Source organism: Marmota monax, unplaced genomic scaffold (assembly GCF_021218885.2).
Source record: "Marmota monax isolate L192 unplaced genomic scaffold, Marmota_monax_Labrador192_F-V1.1 WCK01_AAM20220418_F8-fsc00031, whole genome shotgun sequence".
Classification (NCBI taxonomy): Eukaryota; Metazoa; Chordata; class Mammalia; order Rodentia; family Sciuridae; genus Marmota; species Marmota monax.
In genome coordinates this window covers 15,909,592-15,917,158 of record NW_026695197.1, presented here as the reverse complement: position 1 = coordinate 15,917,158, position 7,567 = coordinate 15,909,592, and the positions used below count along the sequence as shown (strand labels likewise).

Genomic DNA, 7,567 nt, shown 5'->3' with positions numbered 1-7,567 from the left:
TTCTAGAGTGGAATGAATGTCTCTTGCAATATTTTTGTATCAATTTGGGTTCTTGGTTGCCATAATAGAAACAGATTCTTATGAAATGAACTGAGTTTATTGGAAAGACATGGGGACAGTTCATGACATCAAAGTAATAGTAACCTGTCTTGAAAGCAAGAGAAACCAGGATGGCTTTGGGTATCTCCTGACCTTTAATTGTTGTCAGACCCAGCTCCAACTTCCTTCTAGCCTGGGATGTCTACTTAGATCTCAAATTCCTGTGGGGGAGAATCTGATTGGTTCCATGTGAGCCAGGTGGCTGTGCGTTGGGTCAAGGCCTGTGCTTTGGGATTGTTCTATAATAGACCAGGTCTGAGTCACTTGACTCCGCTGTGTCTGAGAGTTGGGTATAGAGACTGGTGGTCCCAAGGGAACCCTGTGGAGAGGAAGGAAAAGGGAGGTACTGTTACCAGCAGAAGGTGGGAAGAATGCTGGGAAGAAAAAAACCAATGGCCATCTGAGCAGCCAAACTGGAATTTCAAGATTATGTGAAGTGGAAGTAACTACATTGTAAATGGCAAGGAGGAGGAAAGCTGCTTCTTCACCCACCAGGATTCCTGGCCCCACAAACTGCCCTGCAGACATAGGCCCACACCCTATTGGAATTTTGATCTCTTTCCCCTCACTAGCTTCTCCCTTCACTGTGTCGGGTGATCAGCCAGGGTGAGAGTTATGTCTTACACTGCTCATTGTCCTTGGTTTCCTTCTGTGTGTCCACCCTCCTTATTCATTTCCTTTGCATGATCCGTGCTGTTCCTGCATGACAGTCTCTTTTGGATTTGTCCGCCCAAATTAATCTTTCTCAAATCCCTTTCCTAGGACTTGCTTTTGCAGACTATCAAGTGGGAAAAGACTGGATAGAAGCTATTTAACTAGGGTTTTAATATCTGAAATGTTTTCATATCTGAAGTCCCAGGCCAACCCATCTATGGTCTTGGAAGAAATGATACTTTGCTTTAATTTACAAACTTACCTTCTTTTTGAATACACCACCTACCATGTGACCATCAGGGCCTGCCAATACATGGCGTCTTAATAAGAGCATCATTTATTTTAACCCTAGCAGTGGTTCTGGAAAGGGCAATAGTTGAAGGATTCAGGAGGAACTCACAGGAGCCTCCAAAACAAGTCCAGGTGAATCAGGGAGGAAATGTGTCAGAACACAGGCAGAGTCCACCTCTTCAGAAGCCATCCTTGGTTACTGCAGGGTCTTCTGAACTTTCAGCTACTTTTGTGTAAGAGAGCCCCTTGGAATCATCTTAGTGCTTTTAAAGTTCAGTTCTGCCAGATCCAAGATGAGTTTGGAACAACTCAATTTTTTCCAAGGTCCTTAGGCATAATTTGGATAAATGCTTCTGGTTGAGAAACATTGTACAGCATAAATGAGGTGCCTGGGGCTATAACTTGAAAAATGGAGTCCACAGAAGAAATCCAGCCCTCAGGGGTGCTTTATTTGGCCAACATAGTGTTAAAAAATCTGAATTTGAAGCTGGAGGTGATGCATACCTGTAATCTTAGTGATGAGGAGGCTGAGGCCCTAAGAAACTTATTGAGACCTTATTATTATTTATAAATAAACAATATAGCTGGGCATGGTGGCACATGCCTGTATGACAGCAGCTAGGGAGGCTGAGGCAGGAGGATCATTAATTCAAAGGCAGCCTCAGCAAAATCGAGGTGCTAAGCAACTCATTGAGACCCTGTCTTTAAATAAAATACAAAATCGGGCTGGGGATGTGGCTCAGTGGTCAAGTGCCCCTGAGTTCAATCCCTGGTATCCCCCAAATTAAAATAAAATAAACAATATAAAGGGCTGGAGATATAGCTCAGTGGAAAAGTGCCCTCAGCCTCAGTTCCCAGTACCAAAAAAGGGGGCCCCCTCCAGAATTTGAATCTTTTAGTGAAGGAACCAGTATCCAATTTGCTACAGTCCCCACTGTTCCCCATAGCCCTATAATATGAGATTGTGCTTTTTTCATTGTTTATGACTGATGAGCACTTATATCTCCCAGAGGGTCATCCTGCATGTGGGCACACTGGCAGGCAGCTCACTTATGCCAATGGTACTGACCCAGCACTGACTCTTCTTGAGGCCCTTCTTCAGGTGCTGCCATCAGCACAACTTTATAACACATGAGGAAAGTCAGTCTCCTCTCTCTGTTGCTGTGCTATGATTATTTTAAAACATGATGGACTCAAAGTGCACAGAGACAGTGTTCCTGGTAAGGTGTAAACTGATAGCTACAGTCTTTGAACTGATGGAGTTGAGACAGAAGCTCCAGAATCATCAAGCTCAGGCTCCAAATGGAACATGAGAGAAAAGGATTGCTATCTATGAATTTGAAGGGAAGATTGGATTCTGCAGAAGTTGAGTTCCTGTTGGATGGCTTAGTACCATCCGAGTTACCTTGGAGATTTTATAACCACTAATATCTCAGGACTGAGTGCTGGTATTTGTGAGGACCACAAATATAAGTCATATATAATTTAGGATTTTATACTGTCCATGTAAAAAAGGGTTTAAAAAGTGAGATTAATACTGTGGAGCTTTTCTGCTCACTCCCCACTCTGCCCCCACTCCCAGCCCCGCTCAGGCTCCACTGGGCTAGCTCCTAGCTCCGAGCTCCTGCTAAGCTAGTGCAGTCGCAATCAAGATTACCTACTGGACCTTATCACCCATGATGAGATGTTCTCCGACATTTACAAGATCTGGGAGATCGTGCCCGGGCTCTGCCTGGATGTGGAGGGCAAGATGGTCATTAGGACAGAGGATGACATTGATGACTCTCACTGGTGGAAATGCCTCCGCTGAAGGACCCGAAGGGAAGGTACCGAAAGCAGTAATCACTGGTGTTGATATTGTCTGTCATGAACCATCACTTGCAGGAAACCAGCTTCACAAAAGAAGCATACAAGAAGTACATCAAAGATTACATGAAAACGATGAAAGGCAAACTTGAAGAACAGAGACCAGAGAGAGTAAAACCTTTTATGACAGGGGCTGCAGAACAAATCCAGCACATCCTTGCTAATTTAAAAAATTACCAGTTCTTCATTGGTGCAAACATGAATCCAGATGGCATGGTCGCTTTCCTGGGCTACCGTGAAGATGATGTGACCCCCATATATGATTTTCTTTAAGGATGGTTTAGAAATGGAGAAATATTAACAAATTTGGCAGTTACTTTGGATCTATCATCTGTCATCATAACTGGCTGCTGCTTGTCATCCACACAACACCAGGACTTAAGACAAATGGAACTGATGTCATCTTGAGCACATTTATTTTGACCATGGCTATTTGGAGTGGAGGCATTGCTTTTTAAGAAAAAGGTTGTCTAAAAATAAAGTGCATTTAAACTCTCTTGAGAGAAGTTCTCTTAGTTTAATACAAGTTTGAACTATATCCAACCTGTAGTATTCCTGGAGAAGCTAGAGCCTGATTGTAGTCCACCAGTATAAAGCTGACTGTATTTAGATAACTCCTGCAGTGAAAACTACTTCTGCAACTGGAATCTAAAAAACACGAATCAAAGTTTTAATTCTGACTTGTAATAAAGGGAAGGAGCATGCTCATAGCAGTACCAACATTTGAAAAGTGGAACCTTACATGTTGCATCACTTATAATGGAAGTAGTTAACCCTGGAAGAGGTTACCAAAAGAATAAAGAGACACTAACTCAGTTGAAATAAAAAAAAAAAAAACCTTTGGAAATTCTTATCATTTTAACATTTAATCAATACAAAAATTGTTGATGTACTTTGCTTTTTTGTGAGTGCGTTTGAAATCCAGTGTGTACTTTACATGTGGAGCAGATCTCAATTTGGACTAGGTTCATTTCAATGTGATACATATTGCTAATTGCTACCTTAGTCAGCAGGCAGATTTAGCCCCTCACTGAGAGGCCAACATGGCCTCTCAGATTTTACCCAACATGTGGGTCTCAGAATGTAGAAAGGCCTCATTGTTGATTCTGTGGACTGCTTGCCTGTGCTTTTACTGCCCCAGGGTACACTTGCCTTTGGGCCACTGACTCATGTCCTAGCTGCCATTGTTTCCTGTAGTCTGAGGGACTTAATTTTAGCTGGGTTTCCTGGCACTGTGACAACTTTCCTCTGTGCTTCATTTCTTCCCTTTCAAGTCCTTGCCTGCCACTGCAGTATAATTCAAAGCTTCAATGGGCTGCAATCCAATGGACCCAACCCAAACAGGAAACTGGATTTCTCATTGTTTATCTGAAACCGTGAACCAGAAAATGTCGGACACTTGTTTTTAGTGCTTCATTGAGTTGAAACTGAATCAAAACACAACTGTTTCCAACAGCATCTCAAATATGGAATGATTTAGAAGCTTCAACTGTTAGCTCAAGATAATAAATTAGAACATGAATTGACCCTAAGCTTTCCTCACCTGATCATTATCACTAGAAGTAGGAAAGTTCCTCTTTTGCTTAGGATCTTGTTAGTCAGAAGCTACACAACTTTATGTGAGGCTGGGACATCCTAAAGTACTCCAGGAGTATTCCAGCAAGTATTCCACAAACCATCTCTGTGTTAAAGGTCTTGGTGTAGATCTCTGTCTCAATCCCCTTTGTGAACCCCATAAGATACAGTCTTGCCTGTTGCCACATGGCTGTCTCCAGTGTGGGCAAATAGGTACTATATGTGTGGTGGTTCTATATACTGTGTGTCCTGTAGATCACTGTACAAGACATATTAGCAGTCTGTTAATAGCCACTCCTCCTGCTTTTGTTCCAATATGGAAGAGCTCACCTGTTACAGCAGAACATGACAATACCACATGCATGCGTTTCCAGACTCTTTTGCAGCTAGGAGCAGCTTTAAGACCCAGATGTGCCAGAAAGGCCTAAGCATTTTGAAGGAGCTTCTGGGAAAGACTTCTCTTGCTGTTTAAGAGAGGGGAGGAGAGGGAAGAGACAGAGACATGAGAGAATAAATCTCTTTAACTCTCTTGCAACTCTGGTTGCTCTCTTCTTCTTGATGTGGTTGTGATGTTTGCAACCAGAGCAACTATTTTGACATTTCAAAGCAATAGGCCCAAGTATGAAAGTGGAGACTTATATGGATGCTTAGAATGATGAAGAGGAGGGAAAAAGATTTTACCCTTGATGACGTAGTTGAGAAACTACATTAAACCTGGAACTTTCCTACTTCTAGAAACAAAATTCCTATTGTCTAAACTACCTTTAATCAGGGATTCTGTTGCTTGAAGCCCAAAGCATTCTAACTGCATGGGTGCCTGGTATTTAATGTTGTATCTTGTCTTCTGCTTCTTTAAGGTCACTGGAATACTCTTCCTTCACCTTTGTTGCCTGGCTGTCTTGCCCATCCTCTTCATCACACTAGTACTTTTACTTGTCAGTGCACCTCATAAAGTTCCTTTGAGGACAGAGACTGTGACTTAATGATTCACTAGTGTAGCTCTCATTAATATTATTTAATAATTAGTCATTTAACACATATCAATGAATGAATGAATGAATGGGGACTATCAAGGAAGAGAATTATTAAAATGAAAAATGTATCTATCAAGGATCAGAAACTATGTATACACAGGAAGGCAAATAGCTTGTGGGTACAGGATCAGATAAAGGCCATTAGCTGCTTGATCTAAGCATGGCTTCATTTACTAAGTCCTAATACACAGTGCACCCATGTCCACCAAAGCGTCTCCCTTAATACCTGTTCCTGCTTCCCACTCCAGTGTGAAGACCCCTTCCTGTCTGCCTCTTTCCCCTAAGCTTTAGTGTTTGACTTGCTACCCCATCAGAAAGACATAAGCTTGCTTTAAATGTTAGCACCAATCACATTAATGCTACATAAGCTTAGGTCAGTTCTGAGAGGAGTCTTTTCTTTTAGGTGGCTTCATGTATGTTTTCTATGACCCTACTGCACTTGTTTTAAAGTTTAAGAGCTGCAAAAGCATGTTATATATGTACTCCTTTTTAAAAAAGCCTATTATTTGCTGTATTTGTTATTTTTATTTTTTTAAAATAGTTTTAGTTGTATATAGACACAATACCTTTATTTTATTTATTTATTTTATGTGGTGTTGAGGATTGAACCCAGTGGCTCACATGTGCTAGGCAAGTGCTCTCCTGCTGAGCCACAACCCCAACTCTATTTGCTATATTTATTAACCCTTAAGTTCCTTCAGGATCCAGTCTTACTGATTTTTTTTTAACAAATGAAAGTTTGCAGCCCTGACACTACTAGTCCTTATAATGGTTTCTGGTGGAATGGTTTTGTCAACACAAGCTCAATAAGGAGATGAGACTCTCAAGATCAAAGCCTTTGGAAGGAACTTGTTAGATAAGGAGGGAAGTTGAAAACATTCCTGTGCATAAGACTTTGTTCTATATTTACTCACCACAGAAACATTCTCACAGATTGTCTGTAAGAAGCCCCCATGCAATCTTGGCCTATTCCATGCTAGTCAGGTATCATGGGAGTCTTAAGTCTATTTTGTGCTGCCAGAATACCAGAGTTCTTAATGTTGGGAAATCCAATATCATAGTGCCAGCATCTGGTGAGGGCCTTCTTGCTGTATAATCCATGGGACAAAGGGAGAGGAGATGTGTGTGTGGGCAGAGAAAGAACACACTCCTATACTCCTGTGATAACTAGCCCATTCCCATGGTAAGGGCATTAAGCCATTCATGTGGCCAGAACTCTCATGATCTAATCACCCTAACAATATAATCACCTCTTAAAGCCACTTGACACTGTTTTGTTGGGGATTAAGTTTATGACTTATTGACTTTGGGGGTATATCCCACCATAATAGTGGGTAACATGCAAATTAGCACCTATAGCTCATAAAGATATGATGTTTGGAGACTCAAACCCCCCCAATCTTTTCTTTCTCATATGAAAGAGGCTATCTTTTGGATGGATTATGCTGGTAAATGTATTTTTCTGGAACAGTAGGCAGGAGAGGGTTTGTTGTTACAGAGGATCATTCCATGGGGCATCCCATGATGGCTGTCTGTTTCCTGTTTGGGCTTCTTTGGAACTCTTCAGTGAGACTCATTGAAGTGCATTTACATTGCACCATGTTTTCTTTCAGGGTGAAAGGAGGTGGCAGAGATAAGCATGCCATGGCTTCAGATATAACATTCTAAGAAGAGGGTTGTCCTAGAGAGCTGACCCCTGAGGCATGCCACATCCAGGGCTGGCTCTGATGGAGGTGCCTGGAACTGTGGGACTGCATGGAAGTTGGCCCTTAAGACATGGATCTCACAGCATTAGGGGCATGTCCTGAACATCTGTAAATGTCCTCAGGAGCTCATCCTCATCCTTGATCTGGGAGAACAATGGATGGTTAAGAGGACATCCAAGAGAATTAGGTCTGTCAGTCTGAAAGTTGAACAGGGTTTGCCCAACTACACATCTGGTGCTAGTACCAAGTTTAAGAGAGGAAAAAGGGCTCTAGCATGTCAGAATGTATGAGCTGTACATACTTATGTATGCAACTGTTCATATCCAAAATAGCTACAAAGAC

The 7,567-nt window shown here is 41.8% G+C and overlaps 1 pseudogene; it reads left to right on the top strand.

Moving 5' to 3' along the window:
* Window positions 1-2,713: 2,713 nt before the first annotated feature.
* Window positions 2,714-3,354, top strand: LOC124082005 (translationally-controlled tumor protein-like; annotated as a pseudogene).
* Window positions 3,355-7,567: the final 4,213 nt, after the last annotated feature.